General features: G+C 34.1%; 1 long non-coding RNA gene across 1 annotated transcript; it reads right to left on the bottom strand.

The window, feature by feature from the left end:
* Positions 1 to 2,565: 2,565 nt before the first annotated feature.
* On the bottom strand, positions 2,566 to 3,964 carry LOC144563827 (uncharacterized). Its single transcript, XR_013514487.1, has 2 exons — positions 3,650 to 3,964; positions 2,566 to 2,826 (listed from the first exon to the last, which is right to left on the bottom strand). It is a non-coding gene; the product is annotated as an uncharacterized LOC144563827 (long non-coding RNA).
* Between the last annotated feature and the right edge of the window lie 631 nt (positions 3,965 to 4,595).

Genomic DNA, 4,595 nt, shown 5'->3' with positions numbered 1-4,595 from the left:
TGAGAATGCCACTTCAAAATCTTGAAATTGGGAGATTGCCACTCCAAACTTGAAAATTGTGAGAATGCCATTGTAAACTCTATTAATTGGTGAAAATGCCATTCATACGGTATTCTTATACTATTTTGATATACATATTTATGTATTTCCCATTTTACCCTTTATACAATTAATTTTGCCTTACTCTGTTAATTTATTTTGCCAAACCCCTCTTCTCCGCCTCCTCTCTATCTCCTTGTGCGAACCCCTCTCTCCCCCTGGATCCCTTGTGCGAAACCCCTCTTCTCCGCCTCTTCTTCTAATTGCCAAAGCCCTCTTTCTCTTTGTGCGAACCCCCCCTCCCCCACCTGTATCAACGATGATTACAATTGATTTCAATGCTGAGCCATGAACCGCCTGGATCAACGCTGAAAATGGCAAACCCCTCTTCAACGCTGAAAAGTGCAAACTGCCTGGATCAACGCTGAAAAGGGTAAACCCCTCTATCCCAGTCGCCAAACTCCTCTATCTCCGCCTGGATCAACGGTCGGGCCAGTGGTCGTCTCTCCTCCGCCTTGCAAGGAATCAAACGAGCACCATGTAAGTCTCTCTTTCCCTCGTTATCATAGGTGATTTTGGAAGGAAGCTAATATATCTGTGGCATTTTGGGTTTGAAATATTTGAACTCGCGAATTCACCCAAAATCATGAAATATTTGAAGGAAAAAGAACAATGAACTGTTGGCTTTAGTTACAGTTTAATGGAACAGTGACATTAAGCATAAGCATGTTTGTAAAGTGTGCTAGTGACTCCTAATAGAAAATTCCAAAGAAATGCCAACAGAGAAATTAGACTTCATAAATTAGGACTAGGAGATTCTGACCTACGGGTCTTGTAAGAAACCAAAAAAAAAAAAAAAACTAGGAGATTATGAAAAATGGACCCAATGTTTTGTACAATTTGCAAACACTATGCAATAAACCAGCCTCAATTGCAATATGAGAAAAATAAACCCCATGGTTGCAAACAGAAGCTATTATCTGACAAATAATCGAAAGATTTAAGAAAAGTAATTGTAAACTAATAAATAAGAGTAAGTTTTAGGTCACACTCAGTCTCATTTACAGCTACATCAGCAATTTCTGGAAAATAACCAGTCTCAGTTGCAATATGAGAAAAATGTTCGGCATCATTTGAAAGTCCGTTAATATGTCTATTATAATTTTAGGCAAGCCATTAAGCACTCATGGTGTATTGTTCAAAATTTTATTTTATTCAGAGCTTTTTTCACATAAAAGTATTATCCTATTTCACAAAATTCATGCTTCAGTAAAACCTTGTTCTGATAAAAGTATATATTCTGGTACATGCTTGGAACAAATTATGTCTGGTGCTGATTCTCTATTTATGTATTTTCATAGGAATTGAACTGATAATGAGCACTGAGATTGTAAAGGCTGATGTTGGTTCAAAATCTCTTACCAGTACAACCTTCAACTATGACATCTTAATCATTGCCACTGGTTCATCGGTATGACATTATTCCTGAAATTTCCACGAGTGATTTATTTTAGATTCTTTTTTCTGTTATTTAGACTAAGAAAGTCTTGCATAATAATATGTTACTGCATGTTATGGCAGAGGATAAAATTGACTGATTTTGGCGTACAAAGAGCTGATGTAAACGATATCCTCTACTTAAGGGAGATTGATGATGCAGATAAGATAGTTGCCGCAATTCAAGCAAAGAAGGATGGCAGGGCCGCTATTGTAGGATGAAGAACAATGATCTAGTGGAAGAACAATGATCTAGTGCAATGAAGGCTTATACACTAATTAGCTAATTACCAGTTTAGCTAATTATGAAGGCTTCTACATTTTCACTTTTTTATTAGTGTTTCTATATGCACTTAATTTTATTTATCATATTTTATTTCAAAATCTCAAAATTTTGCTTGTACCATTTCTTCAATGAAATAAAGTAAACAAAGGATCTTTGTTTTTCACAAAAAAAAAAAAGAATTTAACTATGGTCTTTGCCGAGCCATGGTGCAGTATGTATGTTTCCCTTTAGTTCTTTTTTTATTCTTCTCTTCAATCAAATGTTGGTGGATGCTACCTTTGTTATTTAATTATCTAATTTGATTCCACTGCTTGTACAATTCTAGTGCCTCGATTGTTCACTGCTAAAATTATCTAATTTGATACAATTTTGACTATATATACCTTCCGATCAACAATTTAAGATGAATTCAATTCTTCTCCATTTTATTTTCGATCAACAAATTTCAATTGAAAATCATCTCTATTGAATTCTATTAAATTGAAATCAATTGAACTCTATAACAGTTGAGGTTCCAATCAGACCCTTCATTTAATCCATTTCTGACGTGAAGCATGCATTTTGTAGTTTTAATTACTCAATTGCAAAGTACCTAAAATAATGACCGCAATAATATAGCTAACCCAATTCACAGTCACACATCTCCGCTTTATCAGCTTCTTTAACGTGTAGGGAAAAATCGAAATATTAGAATCAACACTTGCAAAATATTAGAAGACAGTACCAAATAGCAGGTACTAGAATCAACTTGCAAAATATCTATCTATTACAAAACAACGACAACAGGTACAAGCCAAATGTTACAATCTTGCAAGAAATGGAAAATATTACAAAATCAATCACAACAGGTACAAGTCAAATGTTACAATCTTGCAAGAAATGGAAAATATTACAAAATCAATCACAACAGGTACAAGCCAAATGTTACAATCTTGCAAGAAATGTAAAATATTACAAAACAACCTTCTTAGAAACTTACAAAACAGCCTGTAGTATACTTGTTCCTGCAAGAAATGGTAAAAATTCAGATCAGTCCCTGTTCTTTATTTTATTTCAAAATGAGTGCTTTCATGAATATTAAACTTAAATAACAGATTATGGTCAAGTAATCTGAAGGTGATAATTCAGTCATAATATATCAATCGTAGTTTTATCAAATTTTCGGTTCCAATGTGCTACCCAGATCACAAATTAAAATGTAACACATTGTAATAATTTGACTAAATCAAAGAAATATGCTACTGGCACTACTAAATCAAAGAAATATGGTACTGGTATATACAAAACCATAGACAATTATGAAATTATGTAATTGATTGTACTACAAAAATGAATAGATGATTTAACTAGTTTAAAGAATAATAATTGTTATGATAGTACCCATAAAAATATTTAATTTTGTGAATTTTGTAATAATTTGTACCAACAGTTTAGAATGAGCCTAAACACATGGACATATTTTGTTACTATCATTGTTTATCTTAGAAGTCAAATTACTGTAATCAGGAAGGGAAAGTTACAAGATTTAATATATATGATCTAAGATCATTTGTTGTCATTATTTGTGCAATTATTGTTTTGGTCTAGACGCACAAGATTTAAACCTTATGGTACTGGAATAGATTGCTACTGGCACTACTGATTGAACAGATTGCTACTGGCACTAATTGAACAGATTGAACAGATTTCTACTGACACTGATTGAATAGATGGAACAGATTGTAAATTTTCAGGATTTTAACATAAATCTGATGGAAATTCAATCTAAAGTTGCAAGACAAGCTTTTCAAAACATAATTGAATCTTCCTAAAAGATATAAGTATTACCAATTTTCAGCGTTGCCAAACTCGGTTCACATTGCCGCCTTCTCCTTCTCCCTGGAGGCCACGTCAGATGAAACACTTCAGGTCGAGAGAGAGAGACCTCCTTACGAACGGACCACGGGGTCACTGACGCCAGGAAAAGAGAGAGCGACAGGGGTAGCGAACGGAGGTGAAGGGGACCACGGGGTCACTGATGCCAGGAAAAGAGAGAGTGACAGGGACACGAACTCACGAAGGAGAAGGGGAGAGCGTGTTCACCTGTGCGGGGGAGAAAAGGAGATGGGGAGAGCATTTTAGGGTTCATGTCTTCGCCTGACATATTTTCTGAGTTTGGATTAAGGGTATTTCAGGAATTAAATAGATTAATACCGTATGAATGGCATTTTCACCAATTAACAGAGTTTACAATGACATTCTCACAATTTTCAAGTTCGGAGTGGCAATCTCTCAATTCCAGGGTTTTGGAGTGGCATTCTCACAATTTTCCTTTAACTATATCAATTGAAATTTTTGTGTTATATTTTTTTAACATAAAAGTTTGTAATTAACCAAGAGAGTAATATATATATATATGAGATGAGCTACGCTACTCCATGGAGTAAAATGCGTTAGTGCTCCATGACACTATATTTTTATTTTAAAAATCCAAACAAGCGATCTGAACCGCTCAACATAATCTCCATATTGAAATGTGCTTGGAGACCAAATTTTATATTTTTTGTAATATTTTTACTATTTATTAAGCAATTTTGAAAATCACTGATCTGATGGTCCAGAAATTTTTACTGTTCATAGCGAAACAACAATTTTCAAAATTGCTTAATAAATAGTAAAAAAATTCCAAAAAAAATATAAAATTTGGTCTCTAAGCACATTTCAATATGGAGATTACATCTAACGGTTTGGATCGGTCGTTTGGACTTTCAAAATGAAAATATAGCGTGGAGTA

The sequence above is a fragment of the Carex rostrata genome, chromosome 13 (assembly GCF_964058835.1).
Source record: "Carex rostrata chromosome 13, lpCarRost1.2, whole genome shotgun sequence".
NCBI lineage: Eukaryota > Viridiplantae > Streptophyta > Magnoliopsida > Poales > Cyperaceae > Carex > Carex rostrata.
This window is presented reverse-complemented; position numbering and strand designations above follow the sequence as displayed.